Source organism: Oryctolagus cuniculus, chromosome 1 (assembly GCF_964237555.1).
Source record: "Oryctolagus cuniculus chromosome 1, mOryCun1.1, whole genome shotgun sequence".
Classification (NCBI taxonomy): Eukaryota; Metazoa; Chordata; class Mammalia; order Lagomorpha; family Leporidae; genus Oryctolagus; species Oryctolagus cuniculus.
The window spans coordinates 195,189,709-195,212,811 of NC_091432.1; positions in this window are offsets into that span (position 1 = coordinate 195,189,709).

Genomic DNA, 23,103 nt, shown 5'->3' on the forward strand with positions numbered 1-23,103 from the left:
AATGTGAGTCAATGGGCTAAGTGGGAAAGTTCACTCTTAATGTAGATGGGCACCACCCAATCAGCTAGAGTCCATATATATTTAAAAATATATATTTAAAAATAAAAATCCTATACAAAACAATTACATGCACAGAATCTGAAGTGAACAATGAAACTGCTATACAGTTGGTAGATTTAGGATTTTTATCTTAATTGTAATCCAGGGCATTACTATCACTAAATGGGATAGTATTCCATGTTCTACTTAAAATACTTCATCAAAGAAGATTAAGGGATCACACACACACACACACATGAAAGGATGTTTAGCATCCTTAGTCGTTGTTGAAATATGAATTAAATTCACAATGAGACACTACTACATACCAACAAGAACAGGTTTTGAAAAATGACTAGACCAAGAGTATTAGGTTGAGGAGGAACTGTAACTCTCATTCTGCCAGAGGGAATGCAAGATGGTATAACATTTTGGTTAACATTTGGTTAAGTATTTTGCACTATTTCAAAAGTTAACAATAGGGGCTGGCATTGTATCATAGTGGGTAAAGCCGCCACCTGCAGTGCGGACATCCCATATGAGCACAGGTTCAAGTCCTAGCTGCTCCTCTTCCAATCCAGCTCTGCTATGGCCTGGGAAAGCAGTAGAGGATGGCCAGGGTCCTTGGACCCCTGCTCCCACGTGGGAGAACTAGAAGCAGCTCCTGGCTCCTGGCTTTGGATCAGCACAGCTCCGGCTGTTGCAGCCAATTGGGGAGTGAACCAGCAGATAGAAGACCTCTCTCTCTCTCTCACTCTCTCTCTCTCTGTGTGTGTGTGTGTAACTGACTTTCAAGTAAAATAAATAAATCTTTAAAAAAAAAGTTAACAATATGCCTACATCATGACTCAGCAGCTCCATTCCTAGATATTTATTTGTGAAAAATAAAAGCAAATATTCACACAAAGTCATGGACATGAATGATCACAGTCACTTTATTTGTGAAAAGCTTCAAATTGAAAATAACCCAAATGCATCAATAAATGAATAAATTATGGTACAGCAAAATGTTTTACTACTCAGAAATATAAAACAATAAACTATTGATTCACGAAAGGATATAATTAAGTCTAAAAATCTTTCTGTGAAGTGAAAAAGCCAAATAGAAAAGATCATGTACTATATGATTCTATCTCCATAAAATTATAGAAAATAAATGAATCTGCAATTACTGAAAGCAGAGCAGTGGTCACCTATTGACAGTGGTGGAGGAAGGGATGGATTACAATGGGCACAAGGATATATGGGGGTGAAATGGAGATGTACATTATCATTTTTGTGGTTGTATATGCATGCCAAAACACATTAAATGATATACTTTAAATATATGCCATTTATTAACATCAATTATATCTCAATAATCCTTTAAAAGTTACAACTTTGTGTTTTATGACTGTGAAAATTTATCAGTAATAATATCTACCTCTCAGGAAACTAAGTTTTTCCAGGATCAGTTATATGCACTTTCCAAAATGAATTGTTTTCACATCCTGTTTCAATCCATTGCTTCTCCACCAACCATGCCCAAAAAAGTGACTATGATAGAGTCTGAATGTAGATTTTTGGAAGTGATTCTAGGAATAGGGAGACTAGGAAGAGTAAAACAGGAAAGAAGGGAAAATCAATATAAGCATAACTCCCATGACTGTTCTCTCTTGCAATCTTCAATTGCCCCCACCTAGGACTTCCTGGTGTATGCATGTGCTATATCACGCTCCCACAGTCTTCTCACATGGTAGCATAACTCAAACACATCTGGTGAAGATGAACTCAAGATCCTTATCAAGCTATGCCTCTTTGCAGTTAATGGCTGGTGCAAAAAAGTAAGCTAAGGAAAGACATGGTAGAAAAGAAGCAGGATGTGCCTTTGGAAAAGAAATAGTGTTATCATCTTTGATATTTAACGATAACTGAATTAAATGCTGTCAAGACAAAGTCGAAGGTTACATGTTGCAAGCAGTGAACTTGATTCCAAGTTTAATAGGTAACCTGAATAAACTCACTTCTCCACTATGATCTAGGACTCAGTCCCCTCATCTAAAAAACGAATCTCCATGTTCCCATGAAAATATTATTTGTGGTAACAAAACACAGGTTACACAAATTATGCTAAAATTTCCCTTGACCATTACTCCAAATTTTATTTCCTTTCACAGTTAAACATAGGTTAGATATATATGCTCACAGATCTTTTTTCAAAACATTTGTCTGTGTGTGCATGTGTAAAGACATTACATGCATACACATCCATTTACAAAGTTTAATATTTGGCAATATAAGTGATAGACATAAATGGTATTATACAATATTTAGAGACTCTTACCACATGAATATGCATATATTCTCTCATTTTTAACTACTGTAAGGTATCCCAAGTTGCGGCAATATCATATTTTAATTGATTTGATTGACACTTTTGGTATTTTCTATTTTACTATTTTTTAAATTTATTTTTTATTTGGTAAATATAAATTTCCAAAGTACAGTTAGTGGATTACAATGGCTTCCCCCCCCCATAATTTCTCTCCCACTCACACCTCTCCCATCTCCCAATCCCTCTCCCATTCCATTCACATCAAGATTCATTTTCAATTATCTTTATATTCAAAAGATCGATTTAGTATATATTAAATAAAGATTTCATCAGTTTGCACCCACACAGAAACACAAAGTGTACAATACTGTTTCAGTACTAGTTATAGCATTACTTCACATTGGACAACACACTAAAGACAGACCCCACATGAGAAGTAAGTACACAGTGACTCCTGTTGTTGACTTAACAATTTGACACTCTTGTTTATGGCATCAGTAATCTCCCTAGGCTCTAGTCATGAGTTGCCAAGGCTATGGAAGCCTCTTGAGTTTGCTGACTTCGATCTTATTCCGACAGCATAATAGTCAAAGTGGAAGTTCTCTCCTCCCTTCAGAGAAAGGTACCTCCTTCTTTGATGGCCCCGTTCTTTCCACTGGGATCTCACTCATAGAGATCTTCCATTTAGGTCCTCTCCTTTTTTTTTTTTTTCCCCAGGGTGTCTTGGCTTTCCATGCCTAAAATACTCTCATGGGCTCTTCAGCCATATCCGAATGCCTGAAGGGCTGATTCTGAGGCCAGAGTGCTATTTAGGACATTTGCCATTCTATGAGTCTGCTATGTATCCCACTTCCCATGATGGATCATTCTCTCCCTTTTTGATTCTATCAGCTAGTATTAGCAGACACTAGTCTTGTTTGTGTGATCCCTTTGACTCTTAGACCTATCATTGTGATCTATTGTGAACTGAAATTGATCACTTGGACTAGTGACATGGCATTGGTACATGCCACCTTGATGGGATTGTATTGGGATCCCCTGGCACAATTCTAACTCCACCATTTGGGGCAAGTCCGATTGAGCATGTCCCAAAATGTACATCTCCTCCCTCTCTTATTCCCACTGTTACATTTAACAGGGATCACTTTTCAGTTAAAATTTAAACACCTAAGAATAATTGTGTTAATTACAGAGTTCAACCAATAGTACTAGAACAAAACAAAGAAAAAATACTAAAATGGATAAAGTATTACATTGTACATCAACAGGACAAGAGCTGATCAAGTCACTATTTGACATTCATTTTGATGTGTATTACTAAAAATGCTACTTTTTTGTACATGTATGAGAGTTTGTCTAGGACCACATAGCTATGTTCCAGGATTCACTATTCACTTAAACACAATGGATAGAAGATTGATTTGGAGCTGTTCCCTAAGTCTCTAAATGAAAAAATAATGCAGTAACGATAATGTTCACATATTCCATCTTTGTCTCATTTAAAAATACATTTTGAAGGTTTATTTACATATAGAGTTGTGCATCTTGGAGACACATGAATAAAGCAAGCATTTCTTCTGCATAATACTAAATTTGATCTCTAAACAAGTACGTTTGTTACTAATGCTAATCCTCTTTGTAGTGGTAAAAAAAAAAAAAAAAAAAAAAAAAAACAAACAAACTAAAATGCCATTCTCAACAAGAGTAATTCAGCTATCATGCTGCTATGTCACATCTCTGTTACCCAGGTTGAATCTACAGTGAACTTTAGGTAGCCTAGTTTCGTTTATGCTTGATGACTGACATTCACAGAAGATGGACTGGTAGCCTAAAAATTATTAATGTCCTTCAGACAAGAGGCCACAGTGGAATGGAAATCACATCTAAAAGCACTAATTATAGCTGAAAAGGGGAACATTAATGACTTCAAGCCGAATGTGCTCAAATGCAGTGAATTCAAATACATCTTTGTCTACAGGACAATAATACAAGCAAACATTTCTGGTATTTGCTCTCCTGTACATCAAGAGAAATTATTTTTTTTTTGCTTTTTCTTGATTGAGTTTATCATTATTAGACATGTTTTAGGAGACTATTAGAATTTAAAATAAAGAAAAAATAGATTACAATAAATTCTCAAGTTCTTTTCACCCACACAAAAGAGTGACATAATTATATTTTCTTCCATTAGGATCTTAGAATTATATATACAAATCACATAGAATCTGTTAAAAATGAATTAAAAATTAAAAGCAATCTTTAAAAAGAGTGACAGAGTTCTTCCATATTCTGGTTCACTCCCGCAAATGACTACAACAGCCGAGGCTGGACTGGACCAAGGCAGATACCCAAGGACTTGGGCCACCTTCTGCTGCCTTCCCAGGCACATTAGCAGAGAAGCGTATCAGAAGCAGAGCAACCAGGACTTCAACTGGCAACCCAATATAGGATGCTGGCATGGCAAGCAGAAGCCTATCCTATAAAACTTTCTGTAAATAAAGGATATTCGTTCTCAAGAATAAAGATTTTTACTTAGCTTAATGCAGCTTATATTGTATAAAAGTCTATTTTTCCTCCAATATATTTAAGTTTGTGACCCAACATGTTTCCTTCATTATTTGGACACTGTGAAGTGCAACACTAAACATGTCTTTTGACATCTCTAGAAAACTTTACTTTGTGCATATCATATATTAACATCAGTTTTATTTCCCATTATATGTTTCTTTAAACCCTACTGCAGTGCCTCTTGTTATCACACTGAGAATTATCAATTTGCTCACCACAAAAAAATTAGATAATTGAGGTGATGGATACATTAATTCCTCAAATTCAATCTTTAAACACTGTATACATGTATCAAAATAATACAGGCCGGCGCCGCAGCTCAATAGGTTAATCATCCGCCTGCAGCGCCAGAACTCAGGGCTCTAGTCCCGGTTGGGGCACCGGATTCTGTCCTGGTTGCTCCTCTTCCAGTCCAGCTCTCTGCTATGGCCCAGGAGTGCAGTGGAGGATGGCCCAAGTCCTTGGGCCCTGCATCCGCATGGGAGACCAGGAGAAGGACCTGGTTCCTGGCTTTGGATCAGCACAGTGCACCAGCCACATCGCGCTGGCCACGGCAGCCTTGGGGGGTGAACCAACGGAAAAGGAAGACCTTTCTCTCTGTCTCTCTCACTGTCCACTCTGCCTGTCAAAAAAAAAAAAAAAAATACACTGTATCCAGTAAATATGTACAATTATCAAGTATTAATTACAATTGAAATTTTTAACAAATAAATTTATTATTTCAGAAGTACAAATAATTATTGCACTGTAGCTAGCACTTCATAGTGTGGGTAATCACAATGACCCAACACTTCATTCTTTCCTATATTGGCACCTCTTGTCTTGTGACTTTGGAGTTTCCCTCTGTGCCTTTGGAGTAAGCCATGTCTCATTTTGGCCAATTGAGTGAGGCAGACATATACTTTCAGTTTTGAGAATAAACCTTAAGAAGTTTTATCTGTGCTTCAGTATTCCTATTAGAAGACTTTTCCTGGATAATCCACTAGTCCAGGGTGAATGGGAAACACATTTAACACCCAAAGAACTTCAACAGGAGACAAAGTATCTAGCTACTGTGCTCTGTATTAGCTAACCCAGAATCATGTAAGAGAGCCTAGTTGCAGTCAACAGACATATCAGCCCTGAGTGAAATTAAATTGTTGAATGACATTAAGATTTCTGTGACTGTCACACAGTGATGCTATAGATATATACTGACGCACATATCTAAATGCAATCTCTGTTTTGCAGAATATATAATTATCAAATTCATCTGCTGATTCGCAAAAGTCTAGACACTTTGGTGCCATTAGAAACTCTCATAATGATATTCATGAGGGAAAATAGCAGAAATTGGAGTATATGTTTTTTAGAAAAAGCCAATTTATGTGAAAGCATCAATGTTGTCCACATTTTCATTTAGAATAATTTTGAACTTTTATTTTAAGCTTTTACTTTTTTTTTCTTTTTTTTAACTTTTATTTAATGAATATAAATTTCCAAAGTACGACTTATGGATTACAATGGCTTCCCCCCCATACCGTCCCTCCCACCCACAACCCTCCCCTTTCCCACTCCCTCTCCCCTTCCATTCACATCAAGATTCATTTTCGATTATCTTAATATACAGAAGATCAGCTTAGTATACATTGAGTAAGGATTTCAACAGTTTGCTCCCACACAGAAACATAAAATAAAAAATAATAGATGATTTTTTTATTTTTTTTTATTTTTTTTAAACTTTTATTTAATGCATATAAATTTCCAAAGTACGACTTATGGATTACAAAGGCTTCCCCCCCATACCGTCCCTCCTACCCACAACCCTCCCCTTTCCCACTCCCTCTCCCCTTCCATTCACATCAAGATTCATTTTCAATTATCTTAATATACAGAAGATCAGCTTAGTATACATTAAATATGGATTTCAACAGTTTGCTCCCACACAGAAACATAAAGTGAAAAATAATAGATGATTTTTTTAAATGATGATGAAATCAGAGCAGACCTATTGTCATGTTTAATCCCAGTGAGAGTCAAGTTGGGAATTGATAATTTCTTTTTTTTTTTTTTTTTTACAGAGGATCAGTTTAGTATGCATTAAGTAAGGATTTCAACAGTTTGCACCCCCATAGAAACACAAAGTGAAATATATTGTTTGAGTACTCGTTATAGCATTAAGTCTCAATGTACAGCACATTAAGGACAGAGATCCTACATGAGGAGTAAGTGCACAGTGACTCCTGTTGTTGACTTTACCAATTGACACTCCTGTCTATGGCATCAGTAATCTCCCTATGCTCCAGTCATGAGTTTCCAAGGCTATGGAAGCCCTCTGAGTTCTCTGACTCTTATCTTGTTTAGACAAGGTCATAGTCAAAGTGGAGGTTCTCTCCTCCCTTCAGAGAAAGGTACCTCCTTCTTTGAAGACCTGTTCTTTCCACTGGGATCTCACTCGCAGAGATCTTTTGCCAGAGTGTCTTGGCTTTCCATGCCTGAAATACTCTCGTGAGCTTTTCAGCCAGCTCCGAATGCCTTTAGGGCTGATTCTGAGGCCAGAGTGCTATTTAGGACATCTGCCATTCTATGAGTCTGCTGAGTATCTCACTTCCCATGTTGGATCACTCTCCCCTTTATTTATTCTATCGGTTAGTGTTAGCAGGAACTAGACTTGTTTATGTGCTCCCTTTGACTCTTAGTCCTTTCATTATGATCAATTGTGACCTGAAATTGATCACTTGGACTAGTGAGCTGGCATTGGTACATGCCACCTTGATGGAATTGAATTGGAATCCCCTGGTATGTTTCTAACTCTACCATTTGGGGCAAGTCAGCTTGAGCATGTCCCAAATTATACATCTCTTCCCTCTCTTATTCCCACTCTTATGTTTAACAGGGATCACATTTCAGTTAATTTTCAACACTTAAGAATAACTGTGTATTAATTACAGAATTAAACCAGTCATATTAAGTAGAACAGACAAAAAAACTACTAAGAGGGATAATGTATTAAGTTGTTCATTAACAGTCAGGGCTATGCTGATCAAGTCACCTTTTCCCATAGTGTCTATTTCACTTCAACAGGTTTCCTTTTTGGTGTTCAGTCAGTCGTCACCGATCAGGGAGAACATATGGTATTTGTCGCTTTGGGACTGGCTTATTTCACTCAGCATGATGTGTTCCAGATTCCTCCATTTTGTTGCAAATGACTGGATTTCGTTGTTTCTTACTGCGGTATAGTATTCTAAAGAGTACATATCCCATAATTTCTTTATCCAGTCTACTGTTGATGGGCATTTAGGTTGGTTCCAGGTCTTAGCTATTGTGAATTGAGCTGCAATAAACATTAGGCTGCAGACCTCTTTTTTGTTTGCCAATTTAAATTCCTTTGGGTAAATTCCAAGGAGTGGGATGGCTGGGTCGAACGGTAGGGTTATCTTCAGGTTTCTGAGGAATCTCCAGACTGACTTCCATAGTGGCTTGACCAGTTTGCATTCCCACCAACAGTGGGTTAGTGTCCCTTTTTCCCCACATCCTCGCCAGCATCTTTTGTTGGTAGATTTCTGCATGTGAGCCATTCTAACCGGGGTGAGGTGAAACCTCATTGTGGTTTTGATTTCCATTTCCCTGATTGCTAATGACCTTGAACATTTTTTCATGTGCCTGTTCGCCATATGGATTTCCTCTTTTGAAAAATGTCTATTGAAGTCCTTGGCCCATCTCTTAAGTGGGTTGTTTATTTTGTTTTTGTGGAGTTTCTTGATCTCTTTGTAGATTCTGGTTATTAACCCTTTATCTGTTGCATAGTTTGCAAATATTTTTTCCCATTCTGTCGGTTGTCTCTTCACTCTCCTGACTGTTTCTTTTGCAGTACAGAAACTTCTCAATTTGATGCAATCCCAATAGTTGATTTTGGCTTTGACCGTCTGTGCCTCCCGGGTCTTTTCCAGAAATTCTTTGCCTGTGCCAATATCTTGAAGGGTTTCTCCAATGTTCTCTAGTAACTTGATGGTGTCAGGTAGTAGATTTAGGTCTTTAATCCATGTTGAGTGGACTTTTGTGTAAGGTGTAAGGTAGGGGTCTTGCTTCATGATTCTGCACGTGGAAATCCAGTTTTCCCAGCACCATTTATTGAATAGACTGTCCTTGCTCTAGGAATTAGTTTTAGATCCTTGATCAAATATAAGATGGCTGTAGATGTTTGGGTTGATTTCTGGTGTTTCAATTCTGTTCCATTGTTCTATCCATCTGTTTCTGTACCAGTACCATGCTGTTTTGATTACAACTGCCCTGTAGTATGTCCTGAAATCTGGTATTGTGATGCCTCCGGCTTTGTTTTTGTTGTACAAGATTGCTTTAGCTATTCGAGGTCTCTTGTGCCTCCATATAAATTTCAGCACCATTTTTTCCAGATCTGAGAAGAAGGTCTTCGGTATCTTGATTGGTATTGCATTGAATGTCTAAATTGCTTTTGGGAGAATGGACATTTTGATGATATTGATTCTTCCAATCCATGAGCATGGAAGATTTTTCCATTTCTTGGTATCCTCTTCTATTTCTTTCTTTAAGGTTTTGTAATTTTCATCATAGAGCTCTTCAAAGTCCTTGGTTAAGTTTATTCCAAGGTATTTGATTGTTTTTGTAGCTATTGTGAATGGGATTGATCTTAGAAGTTCTTCCTCAGCCATGGCATTGTCTGTGTATACAAAGGCTGTTGATTTTTGTGCATTGTTTTTATACCCTGCTACTTTGCCAAACTCTTCTATGAGTTCCAATAGTCTCTTAGTAGAGTTCTTTGGGTCCCCTAAATAAAGAATCATGTCATCTGCAAAGAGGGATAGTTTGAGTTCTTCCTTCCCAATTTGTATCCCTTTAATTTCTTTTCTTGCCTAATAGCTCTGGCTAGAACATCCAGAACTATATTAAATAGCAGTGGTGAGAGTGGGCATCCCTGTCTGGTACCAGATCTCAGTGGAAATGCTTCCAACTTTTCCCCATTCAATAGGATGTTGGCTGTGGGTTTTTCATAGATTGCTTTGATTGTATTGAGGAATGTTCCTTCCATACCCAGTGTGCTTAGAGTTTTCATCATGAACGGGTGTTGTATTTTATCAAATGCTTTCTCGGCATCTATTGTGATAATCATATGGTTTTTCTTCTGCAGTCTGTTAATGTGGTGTATCACATTGATTGTCTTGCGCACATTAAACCATCCCTGCATACCAGGGATAAATCCCACTTGGTCTGGGTGGATGATCTTTCTGATGTGTTGTTGCATTCTATTGGCCAGAATTTTATTGAGGATTTATGCATCTATGTTCATCAGGGATATTGGTCTGTAATTCTCTTTCAGTGCTGCATCTTTTTCCGGCTTAGGAATTAAGGTGATGCTGGCTTCATAGAAAGAATTTGGGAGGATTCCCTGTTCTTCGATTGTTCTGAATAGTTTGAGAAGAATTGGAGTTAGTTCTTCTTTAAATGTCTGGTAGAATTCAGCAGTGAATCCATCTGGTCCTGGGCTTTTCTTTGTTGGGAGGGCCTTTATTACTGTTTCAATTTCTGTCTCAGTTATGGGTCTGTTTAGGTTTTCGATGTCTTCCTGGTTCAATTTAGGTAGGTTGCATGTGTCCAGGAATCTATCCATTTCTGATAGGTTTCCCTGTTTGCTGGCATACAGGTCCTTGTAGTAATTTCTGATGATTCTTTTTATTTCTGTGGTGTCTGTTGTTACATTTCCTTTTTCGTCTCTGATTTTATTGATTTGGGTCTTTTCTCTTCCTTTTTTAGTTAGTTGGGCCAATGGGGTGTCAATTTTGTTTATTTTTTCAAAAAACCAGCTCCTCGTTTGGCTGATTTTTTGGAATGTTTTTTTTTTTTTTGATTCAATCCTGTTGATTTCTTCTCTGATTTTAATTATTTCTCTTCTCCTACTAGATTTGGGTCTGGTTTGCTGTAGGTTTTCTAGATCCTTGAGGTGAATTGAAAGCTCATCTAGTTGGTGCCTTTCCAATTTCTTGATGTAGGCACCTATTGATGTAACCTTTCCTCTTAACACTGCTTTTGCTGCGTCCCATAAGTTTTGGTACGTTGTGCTGTTATCCTCATTTACTTCCAGAAAGTTTTTGATTTCTCTTTTGATTTCTTCTATGACCCATTGTTCATTCAGGAGCATGTTGTTCAATCTCCATGTGTTTGCGTATGCTCTAGGGATTCCTGAGTTGCTAATTTCCAACTTCATTCCTTTATGGTCTGAGAAGCTGCATGGTATGATTCTAATTCTTTTGAATTTGCTGAGACCTGCTTTATGGCCTAGTATGTGGTCAGTCCTAGAGAAGGTTCCATGTACTGCTGAGAAGAATGTAAAATCTTTAGCTGTAGGATTGAAAGTTCTGTATATATCTGTTAGATCCATTTGGGCTATAGTGTCATTTAAATCTACTGTATCCTTGTTGATCTTCTGACCGGATGATCTGTCTATTTCTGAGAGTGGAGTATTGAAGTCCCCCAGTACTATTGTATTGTGGTATTAGTCTCCCTTTAAGTCCATTAATAAATCTTTTAGATAAACTGGTGCCCTGTAGTTAGGTGCATATACATTGATAATTGTTATATCTTCTTGTTGTATTGATCCCTTAATCATTATATAGTGCCCCTCTTTGTCTCTCTTAACAATTTTTGTGGTAAAGTTTATGTTGTCCGATATTAAGATGGCTACGCCCACTCTTTTTTCATTTCTGTTGGCATGGCATATCTTTTTCCAGCCTTTCACTTTCAGTCTGTATGGATCTTTGTTGGAAAGATGTGTTTCTTGTAAGCAGCAAATAGATGGGTTTTGTTCCTTAACCCAATCAGCCAATTGGTGTCTTTTAACTGGACAGTTCAGGCCATTCACGTTCAATGTGACTAATGATAAGTGGTAACTTTGCCCTGCCATTTGCCAAAGATAAGTTCTAATATATGCTTTGAATTACCTGTGATCTTTTGCTGTGAGGTTTCCTTCCTTTACCTTCTTTCATATTGATGACCGTGTTTCTGTGTTTCTGTGTGTAACACATCTTTAAGCATCTTTTGCAGGGCTGGACGAGTGGCAACAAATTCTTTCAATTTCTGTTTGCTATGAAAGGTCTTTATTTCACCTTCATTCACAAATGAGAGCTTTGCAGGATATAATATTCTGGGCTGGCAGTTGTTCTCTCTTAGTACCTGGGCTATATCTCGCCATTCCCTCCTAGCTTGTAGAGTTTCTGATGAGAAGTCAGCTGTGAGTCTGATTGGAGATCCTCTGAGAGTAATCTGACGTTTCTCTCTTGCACATTTTAGGATCTTTTCTTTATGTTTCACTGTGGAGAGTTTAATTACAACGTGTCGTGGTGAGGATCTCTTTTGGTCGTGTTTATTAGGGGTTCTGTGAGCTTCCTGTACTAGGATTTCTCTGTCCTTCTCCAAACCTGGGAAATTTTCTGCTAGTATCTCACTAAAAAGGCTCTCTGCTGTGGCCAGGGAGTGCAGTGGAGGATGGCCCAAGTCCTTGGGTCCTGCACCCCATGGGAGACCAGGGTAAGTACCTGGCTCCTGCCATCGGATCAGCGTGGTGCGCCGGCCGTGGCAGCCATTGGAGGGTGAACCAACGTCAAAAGGAAGACCTTTCTCTCTCACTGTCCACTCTGCCTGTCAAAAAAAAAAAAAAAAAAAAAAAGGCCTTCTAATCCTTTCTCCCTCTCCATGCCTTCAGGAACTCCTAGAACCCGAATGTTGGGTTTTTTAATAGTATCCTGAAGATTCCCGACAATATGTTTTAGATTTCTAATTTCCTCTTCTTTTCTTTGGTCTGACTGTATCCTTTCCTGTTCTCTGTCTTCTAAGTCCGATATTCTCTCTTCTGCTTCACCCATTCTGTTTGTAAGGCTCTCTATTGTGTTTTTCATTTGATCTATTGAATTCTTCACTTCAGTCACTATCCCAGTTTCCTGTTGTACTAGTTGTTTCGTTTCATTTTGATTCCTCCTTAATATTTCATTTTCACGAGAGAGATTTTCTATCTTGTCCATTAAGGATTTGTGTAGTTCAAGAATTTGTTTTTGAGAACTTCTTAATGTTCTTATCAATTTTTTGAGATCTGCTTCTTGCATTTCTTCTATGTCATCATCTTCAAAATCTTGAATTGGGGTGTCTTTTTCATTTGAGGGCGTCATGGTGACTTCCTTGTTTTTATTACCTCGGTTTTTGCGTTTGTTATTTGGCATATTGGAGATATTTGGTTTCTTCACTGTGGTGCTTTTTCTTGTTATACTATGACTCTAGATTAAGTGGACTATCTGTTTTTGATGGAGCCTTAGGGCTTGAGATGGGTGTGGCCTGAGAGCTCTGTTTGGTGTGCCAAAGGTGACACTCCCAGGTTAGGCGTGGTAAATCTCTCTCTCTCTCTCTCTCTCTCTTTCTTTTTTTGATTCAAAAGGGAAGTAATTCCACACAGCTGAATGAAGTTGGAGGTAGTTAGCAGGCAAATGATATACCCACAGGAGCCAGAGATCGGAAGCTCTTTCCCAAGGACCACACATGGAATCTGTTTTGCCCTCAGAGTGGGCTCAAATTCTCCTTCAGTCTCCCACTGGGTTGCCAAAGTTACGGAATTGTAGCATCTCTGGAAAGTGCTCACGTGAATTCCGTGAGTTCTCTCCCCCACCGTCTCTTTTTTCACAGTCTCAGTTCAGTAGCACCACAAATTTACTAGGTCCTAATCTCCTGTTAATTCGCCCCGCCCAGAGTCAGGTTTTTCTGCTAGGCTCAGGGCCGGTGCAGACCTGAGGTCGCTCTGCTTATGACGTATGTCCAAGATGGCGCCTGCTCTTTGTCTTGCTCGCCCTTGAGAGGTGAGCAGAGAGAGAGAAACCCGTGTCCGTACCAGTCACCTTTTTTTTTTTCTCTCTCTCTCTCTCTCTTCCAGTTAGCCTGGTGAACTTTCCCCTCCCCGGGGGTTGTTCCCTCTAGTCTCCTCTCTCCACTTGCCTGCCGGTGTCTCGGGCTATTGAGGTTCGGCTCACCTCGCGTTCCAGCGCTGGTGTGTTGAGTCTGCCGCTGGTGTCCCAAACTGTGGGCTCCCACGCTCTCCACGCAGGTCCGCTGTGAATCACGCGTTCCGGAAGAGTTTCTTCCGCTGTTTCCTCCCCTACTCTTCCTTGAACCTGCAGTATCTCCACTTTTATTAAACTATCTCTCCCCGGACTATCAGTGTGCTCCCTTCCTATTCCGCCATCTTGTCTCCTCCCCTGAACTTTTTTTTATTATTTGAGAGAGAGACTTATATGGAGATAATCCATCTACTGGTTGACTCCTCTAATACCTGGGATGGCAGAGGCTGAACTGAGGCTAAGGCTGGAACCAGGAACCAGGAACACAGCCCAGGTCTTCCATTTAGGTGGCAGGAACCCAATTACTTGCAGCATAATGGCTACCTTCCATCTCCAGTTACAGCCAAGAGCTGGAGCCAGGGATCCAATCCAGGTACTCCAATATGTAATGTGGGCATTACAAATTAACCAGTAGGCCAAACACATGCCCCTTGAAACTCAATGATTATGCTAACCCTATACTGCCTTATAATCATCGCTTATATCTCCTGAATTTTACATGTATTTCTAATATAATTTGGATCTGTCACCTCTCTTTACTCCCATTGCATTTTAGTATAGCCATAATTATTTATTATCTATGACACCTACAAGTGTCCACTCAGCCAGCCACTCTTGTCCCTTTCCAAACTATTATTAATTAATTGGCTTGCTCAATGTTTTTTAATTGAACTAAGGAATGTTTTGGAGTCTAGTAATACAGCAAAGAAAAATAATTATGGCACTCATGGAGTAAACACTCTAGTGTTGATTGGAAACAGACAGTAAAAACATCAATAAATAAAATCAAATATGTTAGTGGAGAAAGTGTTATGTACAATGGAGGAGTGACAGGAGATCAAAGGAGTAACTAGAAATCAAATTATGTAGGGCCTTATATGACCATGTGATGGACTTTCAATTTATATAATGAATAACATTAAATGCTATTAGGGGATTTTGAGTGATATGATGGGATTTATGTTTTAGTAGGACCACATATTTTCATGTTTAGAGTAGACTAAAGGCTAGTGAATACATGTGTCACCAGTCAAACAGAAAACACATGAAGTACATAAAACAGAGGAGCTTGGTTACCTAGTGGCAAAGAGGATACAGGATCAAAACAAGGAAGCAGAAGTAACACAGAGATATATGTATCTCACATAATGCTGAAAGAAGCAAAAAGAAAAGGTAGCATTACTGATCTGACTGCACACTTGCTGCTGACTCCCTGCCACAGAGGCTTCTGGCTGCAGCTACAACCCCCGAAGATCATTTGGAGCCCATAGTTACTATTAACTACGCTATTACCACTTGTGGGAAATTTACCTTCTGCTTCTTCCCTCTCTACAACTTCCAGTCTCCCAACAAAAGATCTAAGCAGAAACCAGTTTGAAAGAGATTCTGGGAAATATACTTTCTAGAGATCAGGCAACTTTGTACAAAGCAGAACAAATAAGAGAAAAAATGGGACTGAGAGGAATAGGCACATGGTGGCATGAGGATAAAGGCACAATAGAAACTACAGCTTCCTTGTGGTCTAAGGTTTTGTGAAATCATAGAGGATGATCCAAGTTAACCATAGGCTATGCATAACCATCCATTCCTGCAATATGAACTATGCCTGGCACTGGTAGTGTCATTCCAGAGAGGCCATTATGTTTAGACCAAGGAGAAATATCTAAACACTGAGAAGAAATATCTAAGCACTGACTCTTCACACATCACCTCCACACCAGACATACAGCAGACACAGCAAACTTGGAGAGGCTGAAATTCAACCATCTCTGGAATTCTACTATCCATAGAAATTAGTCCTGCCCTGGTCATCAATGCATTTTTGTCATGTGACTTCAGGATATTATAGTCTCATTACATGCTACAAGAGATTTTCTTACCCTAAGGTGATGAATAACCCTTCTGCTTTTTAAAATTTCTTTCAGTGCATCAATAGCCCCTAGCAGTATCCATATGATTCTATACAATCTTTACAGTAAGTCCAAGGGAACTTCAAAAAGTTCATGGAAAATGGAATTAAAAGATGTTTATTTGGGGGGCCGGCACCGTGGTGCAGTGAGTTAACACCCTGGCCTGAAGCACTGGCATCCCATATGGGTGCTGGTTCGAGTCCTGGCTGCCCCACTTCCAATCTAGCTCTCTGCTGTGGCCTGGGAAAGCAGTAGAAGATGGCCCAAGTCCTTGGGCCCCTGCACCTGCATGGGAGACCCGGAAGAAGAAGCTCCTGGCTCCTGATTTCAGATTGGCGGAGCTCCGGCCAATGCTGCCATCTGGGGAGTGAACCAGAAAATGGAAGACATCTCTCCCTCTCTCTCTCTCTCTCTCTTTCTCTACCTCTCCTCTCTCTGTGTAACTCTTTCAAATAAATAAATAAATCTTTAAAGAAAAAGAAGTTTATTTTGGTTCTAAAGGCTTTGAAATTCATTCATAAGTTTTTCATAACGTGCATTTTCCATAAAAAGTGAAAGTTTTAACATTTATACTCCACAATATATATGACATCCAGATTTCACCAATTACCAGTCATGAGATCTTCATTACATGGTGATCAGTGGAGAATTCACTTCAAAATTCTATTTCAAAGTCAGCTATCTTAAGTCATTATGAAAACCACCTCAGATATAACAAGTTATCTAGGAAACAGTCAAAGATAGATTTGCACACATGAGTGAAGAAGGAACAGAGAGAGACAGAAGCTGAAATGCAATGCAGCCAAAACCAATGACGTCAATGGAGACAGAGGACTGCTCAAAGGTGTCTCTACCTAAAGCCTTTAGGGCCAGACTTTTGTAACTACACTGACCATTCAGTAGATGCAATCTGCCCCTAGAGAGTGAACATACCTTTGAAGAAACAGCTAAAATAGACCAAGATTGATTGTTGAGAAGGGATATAGCTATGAGCTACCACAGTCAGTTCTCCAGAAACTGAGAAGTTGACGTCTCCATCCTGAAGGAGTGAATATAGGGTGCACACCATTGTATTGACTGCAAGCTCCTTCCTAAGTACAATGCTCTTGCTATTTCTGTTTCTTTGTACCACATATCAAATTTTCAGAACAGTTTATGTTTATATTTAATGTTTCTTTTTTTAGTCACCCACTAGACTAAATTCTGTGACTGTAAGAACATGTTTCATTGGCTTCATTACTATTTACTCAGTAGTTGACACAGAGAATCTAACACTAAATGTACATACACAATTGTTTTAAGGTACTGCAGGTTATAATAATCTCTCTGTACCTCATTTTATATGTGTATCTATTTTCCCCTATGCTTATTTGTTTTTGTAAATTCTGTTGCCTATTTATGTGTCATCCAGTACCAGCTAAACTGCAGTTGGGCTATTAATGGCTACTGATATATTAAAGAACAGATTTTAGTTTTTACAGATGAGAAATCTAATTTTCTGTGGTTCAAGCTTTAGCTTCGGAGTTTATCATCTACAAGATGTTGTGACCTTGAATATTTTTTTATCACCCTGAATTTCATTTTTATTATCTGTAGGCAGCAGATGCTTGAGTATTTGGCCTCAAGCCCAGCCTCAGGATCCTCAGTAGGGTATAATCAATTAATGATACCTGCCATTCCCAGAGGCTAAAAGGAAGAAGTATCATATTCACCAGGCAGTCTCTCCTCTAAACTGAACGTGAACCATCAGCTGTTTACTCATTCATTTTTATGGCTAGCTAAATACAATTCCCACACCCCATAGTACTCAAATGATGATTTCTATAAAAAACAAATAAAATGTTATAAATAACCAAATAATACTCATATGAGCACTTGATTTGGAATTCCATTCTCACAGTACAATCTGTGAAGATCATTGTATCCATTCACTCAATGTACATCTGAGAATATTGTCAACTCAAAAGATTAAATAATTATACCATGGAGATGCATATATTTAATAGCAAAACCTAAACCAGAAACCTTCTCACTTGCCTGGTACTCTAACTTGGAGGCATCAATAAATCTCTTATGATCTATACACGATTTCTATGATTTTTACTAACAGTGGCTTTATGGTGACTCTCTCTTAATTTCTAGGCTTTTTCAACAAAAAAAATGAAATGGCAAAAAAAAATGAAAGCATCATACCCATTTGGGAAATAAAGTTACAGCTAACCATTATTCCCATATTTTCCAATGTTTTAATTAAAAGTCAACACATCTTATTTCAAATATAGTTCTTGACCAGTTTCTAAAGAAAGAGACTATATATGAACCCTATTTGAAAAATTTGTGATACTTCCATGAGGAAAAAAAAATTCTTGAATATAAATTTAAAGATATGGAACATGAAAGACTCAGAATTACATGACTCTAAAACAATTTAAAAAGAAAAAGAGTTATTACAGGCTTCAGAATAAAGAGGAACAAAAAGGGATCAATTAACTGTTTCACTGAATACCTCATCAGGTATATGGTTTCTGAACTGTGTTAATTGAAGTATTTGGTTCATGTCCCCACTTGATGCAATGTTGATTTAAGGTGAGAAGCAAATTTACTGTTAATGAAATAAGGAGATAACCCTCAGGGGAGTTTAAACGATATAACAACCAACCTTTCAGGTAGTTTCATTGATTTCAAGACATAAAAAGACAATTCAGAAAGAACACAGAATTAGTCATGGTACCCGATTCATGTAGGTAATGGTGCGTGAAACAAAGGGTCAAAACAAAACCATAAGTCAGCAGATGCATTTATCAACACTTGTTTTTAGTGTTAGACTTTAAAATGTGCTTGATCTTACCAGCAAGAGTTTTCTGGTCATTTTTATATCAGATCATTATTTTCTGATTAATTTTAATAGCATTTGTACCCCCTCTACTAAATGTATGCTTCAATACAAGAGAATATGTCTGTATACTCACAGGAATGTGTGGGACAAATGAACACCAATCTAGCATTATCCTCTTTATTTCTGAATGTATCATTTTAGTGATCTGATACTAATTTTGTACATATTATACTCATATTTTTGTCCATGTCCACCACCCAAAGCCATCATCAAAACCAACTATGTTACAGATTTATTTTTCATAGTCCAAGATAGTCTGGGAAATGACACAAAAAATTGAAAGAAAGGTTTAAACTAATTCAGGGCCAACGCTAGAAAAACAGTGTACATAAAAACTCAACATACCTTTACAAAATACCCATTATTTGCCTTATGCTCTATTGGATGCCATAAATAGAAAGATGAATAAGTCGTAATATCTATCCTCAAAAAGTTTTCAGCATAGTAAGAAAATGTCAGGTGTGGTGGAATGAGAAGGCCATGCCAAGATGGCCACTGGCAACAGAAACTGCCTGGCAACAGGCTGTGATTGGATGGTTTCAGAAACCACATGACAATGGAGCCTGCCTGGCAACAGGCTGTGATTGGATGGCTTCGGAAACTAGCTGGTAACAGGGTATGACTGGTTAGGGCATAAACCGCCCCTTGACCAGACTGGCTGCCTTGGCTAGTTAAGCCGCTATACCAACTGAAATAAACGAGTCTGCACACTGCTTGTCTCTGGCCCACTTTCACCCAACTCCCGGGGTCTGTGTGGCGACTCCACGCCTCTTGCCCCCACCATGCTCCTATCTCAGGAAAAATCAGCCTCAACAGTCAGGCTATTATGACAGTGTGTAAGGGTTTATTTAATAAATAAAGAATTGAAGGCCTTAAATTAATAATTACAATCACTCCTAGTAGAGAAATTAAGCAAGATTTCATTCCCCCTAGATTTATTGATGACAGTACAACAAAGAGTAGTGGGTGCAAAGGATTGATCTAGCCTTGAGAGTTGGTCCTAAACAGGATCTGTGACTGTTATGTGTATAATTAGCCCACAGATATTACTCATATTTTCCCAAATGTTCAGTCAAGAAATAAATTATTCCTAGCATGACTTGTTCTGCAGATACCTGTTATGCTGATCTGTGATCATCTTTTAAAATATATTTTAAACTATGTATAATTTTTAAAATATAAACTATTATCTATTTATTCCGTATGTTTAGACTACAAAGAAAGTTGAATGAAGAAAAATTTTAAATAACTCACAATTCCATGCTCAAAGAAAATCAGTGCTGACATACTCATTTAGTCATTTGGTCATTCATTCACTTTTACAAATATTACCAAGGGCCTATTAGGTGCTTCTGGATTTCTTCCTTCCATAAATATACCTAAAAGCATATGTCCTGGGGCAAGCATTTTGGCACAGCAGGATAAAATGCCATTTGGGATGCCTGCATCACAGATCAGAGTGTCATTTCAGCCCCAGCAAATAATTTTCCAATTCAACTTCTTACTAATGCGTCTTTGGAGGCACAGATGACAGCTCAAGTGCTTGTGAACCTGGCACCCACATGGCAGACCCAAATGGAATTCCTAGCTCCTAACTTCTGCCTGGCCTAATTCTGGCTGTTGTAAACATTTAGGGAGCAAACACGGAGATGAAAGCTATCTCAGGACCGGCACTGTGGCTTAGTGGGTAAAGCACTGCCTGCAGTGCTGGCATTCCATGTGGGTGCTGATTCAAGTCCCGGCTGCTCCTTTTCCAATCAGCTCTCTGCTATGGCCTGGGAAAGCAGAAGAAGATGGCCTAAGTCCTTGGGCCCCTGCACCCGTGTGGGAAGACCCGGAGGAAGCTCCTGGCTCCTGGCTTTGGATTGGCATAGCTCTGGCCATTGTGGTCAGTGGGGGAGTGAACCAGTGATGGAAGACCTCTTTCTCTCTGCCTCTCCTTCTCTCTTAGTGTAACTATGATTTTCAAATCAACAAATAAATCTTTTAAAAAAATAAATTTTCTCTTTGTTTCTATTTATGTATCTCTGTTACTATGCCTTTCAAGTTTATAAAAGGAAAATGAACGTTTTAAAAACACATCTTTCATAAAACTAGGATTCTGCTGTGTGCTGTTATGTAAGCCTGTATTTTTACTTGCTAATAAGTAGTATTTTCATATATTATTAAATATTGTTGCTATCTCTATTTGAAAAATCAAGATCTTAAGACAGCATACTTGTTCACAGTGTGGCTTATCCAGAATCCCATGTCCACAAGGAGTGGTTGTATCTATAGTCATTGTTTTTGATGCCAAAAATCTACAATGGCCAGAGATAAAACTATCTTCACACTAGTATATGTCAGCTCTCTGAAGACTAGGGTTGCATACCGCATCCTCTTTGGCTTCCTGCATTCTAACATAGGAATTGAAATATACCACATTGATAAATAAGTCACTGAATGACTACTATTTTGTTATGTAATTTAACTTTCCACCACCTAATAGTACTCATATTATTTTGTATGTTATTATGTTTTGATCACAAATAATATTGCTTCAATGCACACTTAATAATTAACCTGCTTGACATCCCTCTTTTTGTCCATTCCTTTTTTTTTAAGATTTATTTTATTTATTTGAAAGAGTTACAGAGAGAGGTAGAGACAGAGAGAGAGAGGCCTTCCATCTGCTGGTTCACTCCCTAATGGCTGCAACAGCAGGCACTGCACTGATCTGAAGCCAGGAGCCAGGAGCTTCTCCTGGTCACCCATGCGGGTGTAGGGGCCCAAGGACTTGGGCCATCTTCTACTGCTTTCCCAGGCCATAGCAGAGAGCTGGATGGGAAGAGGAGCAGCCAGGACTTGAATCAGCACCCATATGGGATGCCAGCACTGCAGACGGCAGCTTTACCCAGGACTAGCCAGGACTAGAACCAGCGCCCATATGGGATGCCGGTGCTTCAGGCCAGGGAGTTAACCCACTGCGCCACAGTACCAGTCCCTGTCCATTCTTAATTGAAACAGCATGTTCTGTATTTCAGTGTTCTTGTTATTTAATAAGTGAGATACTCTTTTCCAAACATTTATTTTCTCACTGCATATGAGATACTCTTTTTCAAAGATTTTCATTTTTCCACTGTGTTACAATCTTCTGTTTCCCTACCTACACATTCAGCCCCGACTACATTATAACTTCTATGAGCTCAGGGACCATGTCCATACTAATTATAAATTACCTAGGATACTGCCTGGAACATCCTAGGAGCTTAGTAATTATGAAGAAAGGGTGGAATAACTTGTCCAATCACCAATTTGGAATGTTCTGGACCATTGTGGCAGTAGGGCTAGGAAGCAAATGTGGAAGATGCCAGAGATGTGTGATGATGATCTTGTTCACAGGGTTCTGTCTACATTCAGACAACTTTCTTCAACAACTTTCTTCCTGATCTTAACCTCCAATACTCCAATCAATCACACTGAATGAACCACTTCTTCCTCTAAAAGGAGGCCTGTCCTTGAGATAATTTTAAAGGATTTTATTCAGTGTCTTTATCTGGACTCCCAGTCACTACTACTCACATAGTAATCCCATTCCTGACCAGCTGTCTGCTTGAAGGATGAGAGGCGCATTTCATTGACACTTGACGTCAATGGTCTGAGCACGGGTTTCTAGCTTTGTTCTCATTCTCCAAAACACATGTGAGTTATCCCACTCTCGCCTGCTGGCCCCAGCTTGGAAAACAGGAGTGATTTTGGAGAAACGGAACAGGTTGTGGTGCCATTAAAGCACACATGTGATCACGATATTGTCATTACTCATGGGTGGGACAAGTTTATCAACTTTTCTGATCCAGGCACCACCACCTATCAGAAGGTAAAAGGAATTTTCCATAGGATGTTGTGAGAATGAAAATGGATATTGTGAGTCTGAAACACTGCAGGAAGCAGGTAATATTAATCCACTTTCTATGCTATGATGATCATCAACATCTTTGACTTTTTCCAGACCTGCAAAGTTTGGCTATCTATGTTATTACCTAGACCAGAGCCTTATGCTTGCCGCAGTCTCTGTCAACCTGTAATCACTGCTGCCCATACTTCAGCTCAGTAATGGCTTCGTAGAACTGATCTGCTCTATCCATATTAAACATTACAAATACATGCATTACCTTAAAATGTGAGCAAATTAAGTATAAAAGGATGATATAATAAAGAAATTATTAAATATACTTTCAGGAGTGATTACATTTACCTTTAGGATGAATAAATCCATTTTTATAAAGCACA